Genomic DNA, 18,673 nt, shown 5'->3' on the forward strand with positions numbered 1-18,673 from the left:
TAGCTACCAATAAAAGAGTTAGTGTTCAAAGCTGTCTTGAAAACCAGAATCGTGGGATACTGGAGTTGCTCTGAGAGGAAAGGACAAACCTCTGCATTGGGGTTGTGGTGGCGGTGGTGATGGTTATTGTTTAATAGGTTCTAAAAGAGTCCACACTTATGATTCAATGTTAATTTGAATCCAACTGCTGCAAATTGCTAGTTAGGGATGCATAACCTGTGCTTTCAAGACTGCAAGTAACTCTCAAATCTTGGGGGTGCCTCCCCTGCAAAAGTGGCCAATAAATTATAGTGTTGTATATAAGAGAAGAGAGCCAATTTGGTGAAGTGGTTAAGGTGCCAGGTTAGAAACTGGGAGACTGTGAGTTCTAGTCCTGCCTTAGGCACAGCCACTCTCTCTTAGGGCGAGTCCCTTTCTCTCAACCCTAAGAAGCAGGCAATGGCAAACCAGTTCCAAAATCTTGCCAAGAAAACTATAGAGACTTGTCCAGGCAGTCGCCAGGAATTCAGCATTGACTTGAAGGAACCAGATCTCTTTCTCTCTTTCTCTCTCTCTCTCTCTCTCAAGGGCAAAGTTAGTAGACATAAGGGGCATAATTGTATTTACTATTACAATTACATTTAATTAACTTCTAATTAAAGTCAATCAAATGTACGTTTTCTCCTGGTTCCACCCACTTTAAGTGGTATGGCCCTGATATGGTACTTGAAGGCCACATCAGTCCTCAGCCTGAAAAATTTGTGGCCCTTTCTCTATTCAGTTCTGCGTTCCTGGGAGTTTAGGGACTTGGAATAAATCATACAGGCTTTGTCAGATTCAAATTGCTGTCACAATGTGTTGAAGCTTGACATTCAGGTTTCACTTCATATATTCTCCAGAGAACAAGTTTCATGAACCTCACTTTTTCTGATGCTTCGCCTAAAGCAGATTTACATATTTTTCTTTCTTTCTTTTTCTCCCTCTCTCCCCACACACACACACACAGACACACTATTATATTTAGAACTATCATTGCTCATCATCTTCCCTTCAAAATATGCTTACAGCATGCAAGAAGTAATTCTTGACTACCAATTATAATTTTAGCAATGTCTGTTTAGCTTCTAAGAGGGAATGTTGGCCTGTTTCCAATTTTTTACAATTTTTCCCACATCTTTCTCATTATTTGAGAGAAGGGAAAGGCAGAAGCTACACCACACTCTGAGAATAAAATCTATGTTGGAAACATCATCCCCGACCACCAAATTGTTTCTTTTTTATGATGCAAAAGAGAGGAGGGATTACCTGGTGTCCTACTTTCCATCTCTATTCTGTCGCTTTGTACATGAAAGAATTAAATCTGGAATAACCAAAGACCGCTGCCTTTGGGACTTTCCATACTAATCTCCCACAATATTGTTTCCAGTTGCTCTGAAAAGTGTTAGGGTTAGGGTTCTTGTTTCAGCAATAAAGATTTTGATATATAGATATCAAGGCATATAGATAAAGTAAATGTTTGCCTGCTGTTTCTGTCCCTCCCTTCCTGTTTTTGCCTGCCTTTTTTGTCCTCTTTTGCCAGTTAACTGTTTCTGATGTTTAATACATAAGCATTTATTTATTAACTTTTTTTGTTTTTTGCTGGCTCAACTGAGTGACATGTGTGCTTGCTCTGATCTAGAGACAGGAATAGAATGAGCGTATGCTGGAGTATGTTTAGCTATCTAAACTGGAAATGACCCACAGTAATTTTCCAACAATCTATCACCAGATTGCATTAAAGTATTTAAATCAGTCTCACTGCGCAGAAATAAACTAACTAAGTTATTAGAAAATTATGTTCAATGGCTGAGTACAATTTTTTTTTTCTCTACCACCTTTCCATAATAGAAGAAATCTTACAGATTTGGAGTGGTTCATTCACTAGCATCGTTTCTCAACCTTGGCAACTTTAAGATATGTGGACTTCAACTCCCAGAATTCCCCAGCCAGCATGCTGGCTGAGGAATTCTGGGAGTTGAAGTCCACACATCTTAAAGTTGCCAAGGTTGAGAAACACTGCACCAAGGCATACAAATTCATAAACCATGGTATATTTGCATGTGGGCATATAACTTCAGCATTTGTAGAGTCAAAGTCAAATCCAAATGTCCCTCTAAATCTAACAGCGGTTATTGGAAGGAAAGATAACTTGCATTAGGATTGCAACTTGAAAGGAGTATCCTTTCCATATAATTAAAAATAGCTTCCTTTCTGATGCCCGGAGCAGCAGATGTCACTGAAAGTCTTGTTAATCTTAACTTCTTTAATGTAAAGAGTACGTGCATGGGAAAACAAGTGCAGTTTCCTGCAAGTCAAGTCCAGCTCCTGGTGGCTTCATAGCCATTTAGCTATGTAATTTTCTTGATAACATTATGGAAGTGGTTTGCCACTGCTACCTTTTTCAAGTTTCCTGGCTAGTCTATGGCCCTGTATTCCCTGGAGGTCTCCCATCTAAGTACTAACCAGAGTTGACCCTTCTTAGCTTCTAAATCATGTAAGTCAGCTTGTTAATTTGGAATGTTTTTATTGATTAGCCACTTTATGGTTGTTTATGCCGAGTAGTTTATAACTGAGTTTTCAAAGGTTTTCTTAAAAAAAAAAACTAATATATTTTGCAAAGTTATATCTGTCTCCAGAAGGTTTGCTGCTCTAATCCTGTCTATGGAAACACAGGAAAGGGTCTATCTGCAGAATAAGAAATCTACCTGCAGAATAAGACCTTCTTATTTGTCTGAATAAGGAACAAATCAAACTGGTTCAGATGATTCCAAGTGTGAAACAGCTCACTGCTACCTCTGTTACAGAAAGTGGCCTTTCTGTTATACAATCAATTCAGTTCCTTATGCAGCTGGACTCTTTGAGCTCTCTCCCATTGTGAATCTACATATTCCACTCTAAAGATTGGGGTATGGAGACTGAATACACAATACAGAAACTATAGATCAGGCCAGGGAAGCTTAAGCAGTGGAAGCAAAATGGTTCCTATCTATTTTAAATGTCCCAAATTATGGATTTGCTGTTTGTTCTCTTTTAAAATGTATCCCTAATATTTTAGAAAGGAAACAGGGCACTGGATTTGACATCCAATGTTATTTAAACAGCAATGTGGCAACTATAAAAATGTAATAATAAACAGCAATATATTTATGTAAGGGTGGATGGTTGATAGATAAGACTACACTCATTTTTTTTTTAAATGAAGTTCAGTTTTAAACTTTCTGCCCTCTTGGTCAGAACTGGAACCATTCTACCTTTAAAAGGGGGCGTTTGCTTTATTTAAACTTGTCTAAAAAGATTTATATCTCTTTAACACATCCTATTTTTGTCACTCACCAGTTCCTACTTCCAGTTTTGACTGCCTGAAATGTTGACTTGAGGATTTGGGAGTATTAATGGAATTCTCTTAAATAAGTAACTTCAGTGACCAAAATATAATTTGATGTATAAGAACTCTATTTTAGAAATAGCAATCAAATTCAACAAAGGCAAAATGCGCAAATGCTTCACACACAGAGCTCTGCTCGGCAGCCAGGTCTCTGGGATTTTTACCTACCCTGTTGCTAGGAGACAGGACATCTATATTTCTACTGGCTTGAGAATCAACTGGTGTGTGTGTGTGTGTGTGCGTGCGTGCATGCGCGCAAGCATGCATGTGCACACACATGCCAGTTCCCAAAATATTGCAGAAATATATTTGGAGAAGAAAATGAAGGAAGGTAAAACCAAAGTTAGAACAACCTTAGAAAGGCCAAAGATACTGGGAAGGAATAAGTAAAGTTCAACACTACACAGGATCAAGAAGAAGGAGTTGGTTGAGAAGCAGGAACCACAGATTACAAATGAAATGGCTTTGTGAAATGGTCTCCTATTCATGTTTGATTTCAGTTATTGTGACAAGATAAATGAGTCAAGAGTGCTTGAACTGTGTAGATGGAGAGACATTTACAGGGTTATTGTATATTTATAGATTAAGAGTTTCTTGCAATGTACCCAGGATAATAAGACCAAATCATAGACCCTGGTAATTCAATCTCAAAACCACAACAGTCATAAAACACAAAAGTAAGCTGTTGCCGTGTGTGTATCTATAGAGCAGAGATTGGCAATGGTGCTGGAAAGGCATTTCCCTGTCCTCGTTTTCTCTTCTCAGTTTGTTAGGGTTTTTGTATTTCTTTGTATGATACCTACCTCCTACTTCTGCTCATAAGGCACTTAAGGTAGCTAATAGTTGAAATAGATATGATACTTAGCATTTCATAAGAAGTTAATACTGCTATTAAACTAGCTGAAACTACAGAGGCCTGGAGGTTACTGCATCTCAGATTAAGAAGAAACTGCATGACAGAGAGGGGTGGATGAACAGGGCAAGCAGCAAGGATTTGAGTACGTTGGATATGAAGAAGAGATGATGTGAGAAGGGCCTGCCTTGATTTCTGAACAGATATTTGTGAAAAAGAATTATTCATATTTTTATATCTATTGTACACATTGACAATTTTTACTCTGAATAGTGACAATGCCCTTACTTAGTGTCAGCATTCTCTGTATATACAACTATAAGCATGGGAACCTCTTGAGGAAAATACAATAACTATCAGAGCAGTGGGAAGGCAATGTGCATTTTCTCAATAAGGGAGGACACCCCCATGGTCTGGACATTCCACATTGTCACTGAACGTGTACACTAAGCCTTCTAGAACATTTTATAATACAGTAGTCATTTTTTCCTTCTGCATCCCATTTTCACATGTTGGAAAGGCAGCCAAACACAGAGGTAATAGAGCAAATTTAACTTTGGTTACTCCAGAAGATAAGAACTGAATCTACAGATTCAAATTACAAGAATTACTAGAGTAAACATTATGAAGAACTCTTTGATAATTTGAACAGTTTGTTTTGATCATAGCAATCATATCTGATCATGATATATAAGCAGAGGCTAGATGGTCACCTATCAAAAATGGTACAGTTGGCAGAGAGTTGGGCTAGATCAGGGATGGCCTACCTTCTTCTGCAGAGGCTACACATTTTTAAAAAATAGTTTTGCCTCCAGTTTCCTAGTGTGATCTTGGGAGACAGAATAAGCTGCATGAAGTCAGGGGCTCCCCATCACTACATCAGATGATTCTTCAAGTTTTACCATTTCTGTGCTTCTGTGCATGAGTTAGACTTTATTCCCATAGCATCAAACTAGGAATTGATATCAGAGACATGAATGATATTTCCAACTTTTCCTTCAGAGAACCCCTCTTGGTCAAGGTTACAAATGAATGCTAGACTAGTAAGTGTTGAAGGCATAGTGAGCCCTCCTTCCTGGAAAAGTAACAAATGTTCAAGATAAACAGCTATGCGTTTACAAGACTTGACGCATTTTCGTTAACTCTCTTCTTCAAAGGAATCAGTTTATATAAATAAAATACTGAACTCAGAGCAGGTAAACTGTAGTAGACTTACCCTCACTGAGTAGAGTGCAGATTTTCCTCCTACTGTTTCCCAAGTGTACCTATTTATTTTTACTTAAATAAACTAATGGTTGCCATTCAGTTCTATGAAACGAAAAATATATTGTATAGGTAGATATCACTGTAATAAGAGAAAAATCTGCTGATTGATTTTTCACAGGATTTCACAGGAAGGTGAAAATGCTTTACCACATACTTTTAAATTCACGTATATGTATGCATGCATACACTCTCTCACACACACATGCATCCCCACGGAATAGCATAGAAGATATAAAGATTTTTTTTTTTTACTATCTCTCTATTTTTATTTATTTATTTATTTATTTATTTATTTATTTATTTATTAATTTGTCCCCGCCCATCTCCCCACAATGGGGGACTCTGGGTGGCTTACAACATACTAAAAAACATGAATACAGTTAAAAGTTATAAAACCAAACATTAAAAAAATAAAAAAGCTAAGAAATCCAAGAGGCCGCTGGGGCCACAGCATACCACTAAGGGGCCAGCCAACCCCAGTTCTGATTTCTTCCCTCCCTGCCCCAGGCCAGATGGCAGAGCCATGTCTTTAAGTCCCTCCGAAAGGCCTGGAGTGAGGGGGCCTGTCTCACCTCCGGGGGAAAGATGTTCCAAAGGGCAGGGGCCACAGCAGAGAAGGCCCGCCTTCTGGACCCCGCTAATCGGAGTTCTTTTACCACGGGGATCCGAAGCGTGCCCTCTCTGTGAGATTGGGTGGGACGGGTAGAGATCGTGGGGGCGAGGCGGTCCTTCAGGTAGCCTGGCCCCATGCCATGTAGGGCTTTAAAGGTGATAACCAACACCTTGAATTGGACCCGGAAGCAAACTGGTACCCAATGCAGCTCACGGAGCAGAGGTGTTATATGGGTCCTTCTTCGGGCCCCAAAAATCGCCTCATTCCGCGCGGCCTCATTCTGGACCAGCTGCAGCTTCCGGATATTCTTCAAGGGTAGCCCCATGTAGAGCGCATTGCAGTAGTCTATCTGGGAGATAACGATGGCATGAGTGACTGTTCGCAAGGCATCCCGATCCAGGAAAGGGCGTAACTGGTGCACAACCCGAAGCTGTGCAAAAGCCCTCCTGGCCACGGCTGCCACCTGCTCTTCGAGCAGGAGTCGTGAGTCCAGGAGGACCCCCAAGTTACGCACTGGGTCTGTCTGGAGCAGTGCTACCCCATCCAGAACCAACGATGACAACGTCCCGGATACAGGAGAGCCATTAACCCACAGCCACTCCATCTTGCCAGGGTTCAGCTGGAGCCTGTTGTTCCCCATCCAGACCCTCACAGCCTCCAGGCACCGTGAGAGGGTGGAAACAGAATCACTTACCTCACCAGGGATGGAGATGTATAGTTGAGTATCATCAGCATACTGATGATACCTCATCCCATGATGATGGATGATCTCACCCAGCGGCTTCATATAGATGTTGAAAAGGAGCGGAGAGAGAACCAAACCCTGAGGCACCCCACAAAGGAGGAGCCGAGGATGGGACCTCTCACTCCCTATCACCACCGATTGGGATCGGCCCTGGAGAAAGGAGGTGAACCAGCACAAAACTGTGCCACCCACCCCCATATCCCTGAGCCGTCCCAATAGGATACCGTGGTCGACGGTATCAAACGCCACTGAGAGATCAAGGAGAGCAAGGATGGTCGCACTACCATCATCCCGCTCCCGCCAGAGATCATCCATAAGTGTGACCAATGCCGTTTCCGTTCCATAGCCGGGCCTGAAACCTGACTGATAAGGGTCCAGATAATCCGTTTCCTCCAGGACCCTTTGGAGCTGCAAAGCCAGCACTTTCTCAACCACCTTCCCCAAGAAGGGGAGGTGGGAGACTGGACGAAAATTGTCCAGTATAGTAGGATCCAGGGAGGGCTTCTTGAGGAGGGGGTGCACCAACGCCTCTTTAAAGGGTGCCGGAAACACTCCCTCCTGCAAGGATGCCTTAACCATCGCCTGGATCCAACTACATGTCCCCTCCCGAGCTGCTTTCACCAGCCAGGAGGGGCATGGGTCCAGATGACAAGTGGTGGCCCTCACAGACCGAAGGATCCTGTCCACTTCCTCAGGAACAACAGGATCAAACCATTCCCAGTTAACTGGGCAAGAACGATCCCCCGGTATCTCCCCAGACCCTGCGCCACACTCGGAATCCAACTTGGAATGAATCTGAGCGATTTTATCCTGCAGGTGCTCTGCAAATTCCTCCGTGCGGCCCTGCAAATGCACCGCCACATCCCCCTTACCCAGGAGGGACTTGGTGATGCCAAACAGGACCGCCGGGCGGCACTCTGCAGATGCAATAAGGGTGGAGAAATATTGGCACTTCGCCGCCCTTATTGCCACAATGTAGGCCTTAATAGCGGCTCTAACATGTGTTCGGTCGGATTCAGTCCGTGTCTTCCTCCAGCGGCGCTCTAAACGTCTCTTAACCCTCTTCAGCACCCTCAACTCCTCCGTAAACCACGGGGAGTGTCGGGGCCGGCGTGGTAAGAGAGGTTGCAAAGGCGCGATCCTGTCCAAGGCCCCAGCCGCTCCTCTATTCCAGACAGCAGCCAGGGCCTCCACTGGACCGTGCAGCAGGTCCACAGGAATATCCCCCAGCTCTATCTCCGTTTATGCAACAAGAAAATAATTGCAAAAAATATTTTTGTATGAAAAATGCAGTTGACATTATTTATTTTGTCTATTTGAAAAAGTATTTTTGAGTTTCCTATTACCCAGAAGGGTTCCCATAAAAAAATGTAAAAGTACAAACCTTGAACAATTAAAAAATGTAAAATATCACATGCAGCAAAATTAAGGTCAGAAAAAAACTCCAATCCTGTACCAAACAAATGTTCTAATGCATTTTAAATCCTTTAAAAGTCATATGGAAATGAACATGACTTAACAACTAACTCAAGCTAAACAAAATGCCTTAATGAAAGAGATTACGAATGTAGGAGACCATGGAGAAAGGTACAGTCCTGTGGTCCCACCAACCTAATTTCTCTTGGTGATGAAAAGATTCAAAATTATCTCCAAAGCGTATCTTAGAATACAAACAGTTTATTTGGAAATGGTGGTTTTTCAGGCAATAAACTGAAACCAATTATGGCTTTATACTTAAGCCCCTATGTCTTAAACATTACCAGAAATAAGCTTATGTGCAGTTAACGAAAGAACTGTGTAAACTATCAACAATACTGTACTTGTATCAAAAAGTGAAATGGCTACTGTATTTTGTATTGACGTAGCTTCTTCAGTAATTTCATCATGAGAATATTTAAGACAAACAGGAGATGTTTAAAAGCATGACTTGCTGGGGTTAGATTTATCTTCTCCAGAAAGGGCACCATTGTGCACGTCTAAATTGGGAAAAGATCACTTCACCTCCAGGAGCAATGCCAGATCCAGAAGTCCCTTTAAGCTCTGTTTCTGATTATTCAGAAGAAGTATAATCCTATCAAGAACTGACTATAGGCCCAATCCCCTGTTAATGTTACTACTATCCAACAGTCCACATCTTGTACTTGGACTGAGCTGATACTTATTAATCCACATTCATACATTTCTTTGTCTAAACACCAATTCAGGACTTTTACATCTTCCATTGCAATTTGATAAATAAAGTTAAATATGACCACAGTATGAAGACCCAGCCCACAAACTTTGCATAATATTTTCAAGCAACTTTTGAGAAAGGTTGGAAACCACAGAAAATAAAACATAGCCCCGAGAAATTTGCAGACTGGAAGTGATGAGGCAAGCAATAATTCTCTGGCCACACTTGGAGATAATGCTTGATCAGATAAGCTTAGTGTCAAGCTGTACACCCAAATCCATGCTAATTGAATACCCCAGAAAATATAATGGGTAATGTACTGAACGCTGTTAAAAATTCCAGAAGAACCAATAAACACCATTCCTTTTGTCCAGTTAAGGTAATCTCTCTCCAAACAACTAAAATCCTTTCATAGTAAAAAAAATATACGTGTCTGAGAGAGGCTTACAGTCATGATTGTCTGGAAAGACCATCTCCTCAGTGCTGACTAACTATGAAATGTGGCAGAAGAAATTTCTAACACTATTCTATAGATACGGATATGGATATTATCCACATTAATAAAACACATTAATTTTTCACCATGCCTCTATTATTTTATCATCTGGCCAAAAAGCATACTTGCAAGATAGTTGCATAAATGTGATAGAACTGCAAACCAAGACTTTCCTTAATAGTTGAAATGTTGCATAACATTTAGGTTGAAAAATATTGGCCTTCAGTATTTTTTGTGGCACATTTAAAATCTGGTAAATATTTCAGCAGAAGGCCCTTTCAACTTATCAATGAATGTATGCTTTTCTCAGCAACTTAGCCTTTGTACATACTTCCTTTCCCAACAAGCAAAATGCCACAGTTTGATTTCCAATCTGTATATAATGGGTAGAATTAAGAAAATTGTGCTTCTCCTACAGGGACCAGCAAGCAGGAGAACAGCTGAATTGCTTGCTGGCTGAAATATAAATAAAAGCAAACTAGTTGTGGGGATTTCAGAGTTGGGGGATGCTTAACCTCATCAAACAATCTAAACAAAGCTTTCAGAAGCAAAAGATTTATTTTGAGAGTTTGATGTTACAAGAGGGACAGGAGCTCAGGGAACTAAGACAGCACACGATTTGTATGCAGAAGTCTGAAATTCCAGTTTAAGGAATTGATCATGGATGATGGGAAAGACCTTTCATTACCTCAGTCCAGAGAACCATCACCTGAGAAAGCAGATGGTGCTTGGTGAGATGGTAAAGACTTAGACCTTTATCTGTATAAATTGGTGACCTTGCATTTCCCTATTCCTAAAATGGCTTTCAGAGCAAAAATAAATGTGGGATAGCTTGCCACAAACAGGAATATTTTGTGTGAGATGGGCGGCTATATAAATGTGACATATAAACAAATAAAATAAAATAAAATTTAACTAATATATTGTTTTAAAAGGCTGAAATTCCCCTCTGCAGTTGAAATCTGTAGTTTATCATTTGAAGTCACACATCATTTTTAATGCAGGCTAATGACTGGTTAATTTCAGGTGGCCTTTGGCTTAAGGAAGAAATCAGTTCAGATCTCTGGTAAGAATGATCTGTCCCTTTTCTGTAGCTTGCTGTGTGGAGGGAAAGGAAAGGAAAGGAAAGGAAAGGAAAGGAAAGGAAAGGAAAGGAAAGGAAAGGAAAGGAAAGGAAAGGAAAGGAAAGGAAAGGAAAGGAAAGGAAAGGAAAGGAAAGGAAAGGAGGGGGGAGAGAGAGGGAGAGGGAGAGGGAGAGGGAGAGGGAGAGGGAGAAGGAGAGGGAAAGAAAGAAAGAAAGAAAGAAAGAAAGAAAGAAAGAAAGAAAGAAAGAAAGAAAGAAAGAAAGAAAGAAAGAAAGAAAGAAAGAAAGAAAGAGGAGGGAGGGAGGGAGGGAGGGAGGGAGGGAGGGAGGGAGGGAGGGAAAAGTCTGAGAAAGAATATGGTTGGCTTGGCTCTGGTTCTACCCACATGCAGCTACTAACAGATTAGATCTGAGACAATGAGACTTTCAAGAAAAAAAAGGTGCCTCTGGTGAGAAGCAATTTATACATGCGGGGTCTGAATTTAATTTGAAGCAGTTTATTAAGATTAAGAGGATTAAGAAACCTCTTAATCTTGTCGCTGTGTGTGCCTGGCAATTCACAGAATGTGACATATTTCCTAAGGCTAAATCCCATGACTCCAGACTAGGCAGGGAAGTTGAAACACCATCCCGAAGGGTGGTAAGGACAACCTTTTTCCATAGTTATGTCAAGAAAATAACATAACACCTCTAGGAATTGAGCTTGACTTGAAGACATTTCCCTTATAATTCTTTACAATGCTGGATAGAAATTATGTAAAAGGCAGCTGGAAGTCTATCTGTTGGTTGAGCTTTCTGCCCATCAGTGTAATAGTTCTCCATAAAGAGAATAGAATGGGACCGAACTTGGAGTGAGGAGTGAAGCCAGCAAAAGAAACACAGAGTTTGAATCTGGGGTGGGTCATGTTGGGGACTGCAAAGAAAAAAATGCCTGAAAAATTTGTCAAGTTCATCCCTATAGAGGATAGAGTTGGGCAGAGGCTTGGAAAGTGCAGCTTACTCAGCCATCTAACTCCCCTCTCCCCCCTCCCTGACTTTCCCCAGTCACATGACCCAGAGCAGAGCTACTATGAAGGGTTGGAAAGCATTCTAGAAGCCATGCTCTGCAGGCTTTCCTTAAAAGAAGCAAGCTCTGCCCATGCTGGGCTAATGCCCACTTCCATTGGCTTATTATCCTTAGATGTTTATGCTCTTGAGCTATAAAAACAAACAAAAAAGTCCTAATTGAATCCAAAACACTTACAGTATTTGTGGCCTTGCGAAAATGTTTCAGCGATAAACATGACCACAGGATTGTCTTGATACATGTCAACTGAAGGTACATGGCATTCCTAAAGTGAATTTAGGCAGGGGACAGAAGTGGTTACATATAGCAAACATGGTTAGACCAGTGTTTCTCAACCTCAGCAATTTTAACATGTGTGGATTTCAACTCCCATTTCTCCCATGCTGGCTGGGGGAATTCTGGGAGTTGAAGTCCACACATCTTAAAGTTGCTGAGGTTGAGACACACTGGTTTAGACATATTGCTCCTTGCAGTGGAAACATTAGACCGTCACACACTTAGAGTTGCAAGAAGAAATTTTGCTTAAGCATTGCCTTTCAGTATAAGCCCTGATCACAATCTATAAAGCCACTATATCTTAAAGGTTGACTCTAAATAAACCAGAGATAGGAAAGTTGTGGCTTTCGGGTCTTCAAGAATGGTGATACATGACCCTCAGGTTCATTTCCAAAGTCCTGCAAAAAAAAATAAACCAGTTGTAATCCCAGCCAAGTGTTGACTGACAGCCTGTTTGTTGCAAAGCAGAGTGTGTGAGAAAAATAGGTAGCAGAATGTAGTGCGAGAGACAGGTGTACAAAGAGTGATCCCATCCTTATATATTGCAAATATGCTGCTGATAGATTACCCCCCTCCCCCTACCCAGAATGTGGTTCTCATACGAAAAATCACACACTCCTGACAGCCAGACAGTGATCTGAAGAAAGCAAGATACTGCAGGTCACTACAACGTGTGCTTTCTTAAGTAATAGTCATTATATAGCTGATTTCATTCCTTTTTTAAGGATGACACTGTTTATTTTTGGACATAATTTGTATTAAATACACTTTAGTACAAGAGACTTTCCATGTCAGACTGAGAGAAGCTGATCACATGATTCATCATGAACAAAACTTCTAACACTGCTATTTGGGCTTTACTTCAATTTCAGCCAAGATGCAACAGGTCTTTCATTTTATTTAATTTTTTTAAAGCAATGGAAGTTGGTATCAAAGTGCAAAACAAGAACTACTAAATATCTCTACGGAGACATCACATTCAGCTAAAAATTAAACAGGATTAAAGGAATTCCGAACACCAGGTCACAGCTTAAGTGACATTATAGGTATTTTATACTGATATCTAGATCTTTCTCTTGTTTATCACACACCAAAACAGGAGAAGCACAGAGAAAAATCTAGAACCATTATCTATATACATATATCTATGTACGTATACTACAAGTAGCCCATAGCACTGGGATGAATAGTTTTAAAATTAAACTTATTTATGATGCAGTTAAACTGTAAGTAGGGCTACTTACTGATTTACAAAACATTCTCAGCTGTTCATTCAACATGTAAGTTTTTTTTTCAAATTACAGAAAGATATTTTTAAGAGCTGCATGTAGGTCTATGAAAAGGTTTGATTTCTTCTATCTTCCTGTCGCACAGTCTCAATATGAACAATTTCACAGATGTTCCTGCTCAGATTTGGCCAATTATCAGTCAAACTTTTCCCAGCAAGCAACATACGTCATAATGAAACCATAGACCTGGCTTTGAATGCATAGACAGTAAACATAACATATAACAATCCCAATTCTGCTCCTGAGACATATGTTTAAAAGATGGCAAACCAGTCGCTTGGTTGTTTGTGTGAAATTCACAGTGTTTTCCCTGCAACATGCATTTTTTGCTTCATATTTGCAATGAATGTATAAAATTAAAACAAAACATGTTACCTGGGGATACCCTCTCTGGGCTGCAAATATCCTGATAAGAAACCCCTCTTTGGAGCCATCAAGTGGGCATCCAGCTATTTGCAGCCCAGACAGAGTGTGCCTATTATGAACTAAGGCTGTATAAGGGTCTCTTGAATCAGAGCAGCAGTCTCTCTGCCCTGAAGAAAATGCACCTGTGTGTACCATCAGATGTTTCACATTTAGCTATAAAGCCCCAACTCACACATATTTTTCAAAGTGGCACTCACAGTTCATACACAGGTTGCACCAAACCCATGGTGGTCTTCTTAATAAGCTAAGCTAATCGGGCAGTTTTCTTCTGGGTTAGTCACAATTAAATGATAAAGTCCATTCTTGGTCTACTCTGAAAAGCAGAGACAGCAAAAGATAACTGAAGAAAAATCAGACCTGGATGAAAATATATGAGTTCCATGGTGTGATCTAAGCAAAAGCTTTCAACAGAGCAGGGCGTAGAGGAGGAAAGGACAGGAAAAGCTACATTGGCCTATCCTAAACAAGATGTCTCTGTCTTTTCTATTGATTGTAGATCAGAAGCTAGGGATGAACTAGCTTTCTAGCTTCTCATCTGTCTGAGGCAGCAATTGGCAGCTTGGCCTAGGGGTCAAGAATCATAGGATGGGAAGGAACCATGTTGCCACCTAATCCATCTATCCTATCAATGCAGGATCTGCAATGCAAAATGCAACTATACTGTGGTGGAATGAAGAGAGACAAAATAAGTCAAGGAGCTGAGGAAATAGGTGATGCAGATCAAGGAGCTTGACTCAGGTGACTCCTGACTGACAATTGTTTGTAAACAATCCCTAGGTTATTTACAATATAGAGAAAACAAATCCTTCAAGAATGTCGACTTCCTCATGCCGGGAAGGTAATTTTTGTCACATTACCAAAACTGCATTCCCTGTAGCAATCTAAGGAGTTCCATAAAATACATTTATGGACATTTCCAAAAAAAAGTCAAGAGTTACTTGTAGAGTTACTATGCTGGAGCTTAGCTAAAACCGCCCATTTCATTTCAGTTTTCTCATGATTGTTCAATTTTTTTTTTAAAAAAAAAACCTAGATATTAGCTGTGTGAAGAAGTCTTTTATTAAATTCCTTTCAAAAGCTGCAGGGTATTTTATTTTCAATATTATTTACTGTCCTTATATATAGTTGCTCTTAATTAAAATGTAATATAAAAATAGCTACGCTTAAAGCTTACAACCCAATTAAAAACAAGGCATGTTAATTTGAAAAGCTCTAGCTAAAAGAAATCCATGAGTTGTTTAAAAGACCTGGATGAATAATAAGGTCCACGTGTGCTACCGGAAAGCCCATGCAAATCATGGCCGGGAGTGTCACCGTCCAAAAGCCTTGCACACTAATGTTCATCCTCCTCAGCTTTATTTGACAAAGACACAGTGAAAAAGAGTGATGCGCTATTCCTGAGCTAGGCCACACCGTTTATATTTCTCTTAAGTATATTACTCTTTGTAAACTCTTCTACACCTTAATCTGGCTAAAAACAGCCCAATGCTGTCTGTAGTCACAAAGAGCTTCTGCATACACTTGAGAACAGTGATGTTGGGAAATGGGAAATGTTTCCCACTTAGCCCAACAAATACAGACGTTTTAAATCTCAATTGTTCCAGTGGCTTAGGGAATTCTCTGAATTACCCAGCTAGCTCCAGGAAGTACATAGTTTTCATGGGCCTAATCAGTATTTGGGCAGTGTGTGTGCACATGTAGGGGGGCTATTGTACAATAGCTGTTATCTGAGGTTTCATAGTATCTAGGACTTGGGCATCTGCTTAAATTGTTCATGAAAAAAAATTAAACTAATTGGACCCAAAATTTGGGGGCAAAAATTCATCCCACTCTGTCAAATCCAACTCTCCTTGAGCTCTTACTGAACAGCATCCTTTTTCTTCATATGGCAATTCTGCCTGAATTCCAACCAGAAACAAGAATGTTCATTAAATAATAATAATTGCAAAAGAAGTTGATAGTTATGGAGCAATTCTATGCATGTCTAACCAGAAGAAAATCCCTCCAGTATTTTTAAGTAAATCTGTACAGGAGTGTAGCCATAGCAAATCTACCTCTTAGTCCCAAAGTCGACAACTAAAATCAATCTGAAAGAAATCAATAGATGGGAGGAAACAGTGGTTTTTTGTTTGGTTAAGTAAACAATCTATTTTTAAGAATTTCCTCTATTATGTAGATCTGTATGGAAGTTTAAAACTGACCCCCAAAATATAGAAAAGCATACATTCATTTTTTAAAAATGGAAATTTTGGTTACTTAGCATACTCAGCATAATCAGCCTATTCATATCACTGTCTTCTATACATCATCAGTAAGAATTCGATGTGTAGTTTACACACGCTTATACATATACACAATCACCAATGTCTGCATATGTATAGATCAAATATTTATAAGACACATGTTCAGATATGTATCTGTTCTTGATATATACAGAGTTTATGTAAACACACACACATATTTGTGTGTATATATATATGTAATGTGCATGTATATATATATATATATTAGTGTATGTGTGTGTATTTATATATTTATATTTGTAGCATAGGGAAGAAAGACTTTCTCTTTAATAATAAATGTGATTGTCATATTTGCTCAATGTAGAATGTTAGCTGACACTGTAAGCATGACAAATATATGCTATACACAATATTAAAACCTTTCTTTCCTCTGGGTATGTACATGTGTGTGCATGTATATACACATATATGTATGTGTGTATGTGTATACACACACATACACATTTGCGTGCGCGTGCACCCACACACACACACACACATTATATATTATATATTTGCAGGTTCACATTTACAGCACAATCCAAGTTTTAGCCACACTGTACAGAATGCTGGCTGTATAGAACATTTGGTCCTTTAAAAAGGATATGTGGTTATGCTACTGCACACTACATTATAACACAGTACTTTTAATTACTCTATTATTCTTTTCCAGAAAGGAAAAAAAAGGATACCATTTGGTAAAAAAATTACATCCATTTTGGTATACAGTTCTTCAGCGGTCATACAATACACATGCTTTTTTTCAGACTAAAGCCCTCTTCTTCTTTTTTAGATTTTTTATCCCGCCTTTCTTATTTTTATAAATAACTGAAGGCGGCGACCATACCTAATATTCCTTCCTCCTCCTATTTTCCCCACAACAACAACCCTGTGAAGTGAGTTGGGCTGAGAGAGAGAGTGACTGGCCCAAAGTCCCCCAGCCAGCTTTCATGCCTAAGGCAGGACTTGAACTCAGAGTCTCCTGGTTTCTAGCCTGGGGCCTTAACCACTAGACCAAACTGGCTCTCCAAAGTGATACCTTTTAATGAAGATGTTCTCCACACTAACCCTGCTCTGGAAATGTCATCCCTAGTTCACTGACTTCTGACTGATAATCCAGCTGTTATCAAATTCAGGCAGTCTCTGAACTTCCATATATTTTCAGTTTTGATTTGTAGCAATTCTACACCCCTAAAACACAAATACAACACCAATTTGTTTGGTGTGGAAAGTCAAAGTGCTATTAAAGCTCCTCAGCACACCTGTTTTTAAACTAATTTCTTGTTTATAAGCCCTACCTGTTTTATGGGTTCCCTGTTGATCAAGGCTGAAAGATTAATGATAAATATCCTCTTAATTACTCCTTGAATAGCCTTTCTTAATGACCTCATGTCAGCTTCTATTTCCACTGATGAGGAAAGCCTTCACCACAACCTCCTTTGTGGGGTTTATTGGTTGTATTTATTTTGAATAACGAAATTACGTTTCCTTACTAAAAAATAAATTTCCTTACTAAAGAAAGAAGTGAAACAATCATTAAAGCTTCTCATTCTCCAGCAGAAGAGAGAAACTGATGGGACATGCAGAGAGGGAGGTTTTAAAGAACATTGGCAAAGGGCTTGCTCAGCATCACTACTTTTCACTAAATATTACAGACTACAGAAAGATCTGGGATATAGAGAAGAACAGAGCTGAAAATCCACTACCATCAGAGGTGTGAGTAGCTTCCCTTTTAATTCTGTTTCTTTCCACTGGTCATAAAAATTAGGGAACTCTGTCAAAAGAATTGAACTTTTTCAGAAATTATGAAGGACCATAGTCCATGGAAAGATGTGCTTTTTGGTAACCTCTGACACTTCAAATTTCATTTCCTCTCTATATTTTTTTACTTTATTGGATATGAACTAGAGCAGCTTTTCCCAATCTGTCACCCTTCATCTTTTTCAAGACTGCAGCTTACAGAATTCCCAGTTAGATACGTATGGGAATTGCAGTTCCAGAATAACTGGAGGGGATCAAGCTTGAGAAGATCAAACTGGAATGTCACTGTATAAATAAAATTAGTTCTTAAGTCAGTAGGCAAAAATGAATGTTTGGTATTTTTCTTTTTTTGTTTTAATGTATTATTTTTCAGCCATCATGAACTAATCTTTAAAGTCTATTTCATATTAATCATCCTGACATTTAAAGAAAATCCTGTTCAAACCTTATTTAGGAACTAATATATACGTGTGTGTGTACATATTAATATATATATATATATATATATATATATATATATATATATTTATATGGCTTTAGACATACACCGTTATATGTATAACTCAGCAACTTTTGAAAATGTCATAATAGAGTCCAACTTCACCACTATTCACATTTCTGATTTTAGTTTAGATTTTGAAACAAGATCAACATCTTTCTAGATTGCAAAAGGGTGTCTTAAAAAAGAAATGTGAGCCAAACACATTTAAAATGATTCTGGAAACAATTAGAAAAATAAGTGTCAAATCTTTAAAATAAAATTACAATTACAAAACATTTAGGAGCTTTGTATTCATGGCCTCCTTCATGTGATTTAAAATATCCCCTCCTCATTTTTACAACAGTTTTGAATTTATCTCATCATAAGATCTTATAATAAAAATAACTTGACATGAACATCCTAATCCTTCCACGTCTATATGTTGTACGTTTTTCTCAG

The sequence above is a fragment of the Python bivittatus genome, unplaced genomic scaffold (assembly GCF_059951505.1).
Source record: "Python bivittatus isolate LINGU-HERP-01145 unplaced genomic scaffold, Pbiv_v1 ctg000850_np1212, whole genome shotgun sequence".
In the NCBI taxonomy this organism is placed as follows: domain Eukaryota; kingdom Metazoa; phylum Chordata; class Lepidosauria; order Squamata; family Pythonidae; genus Python; species Python bivittatus.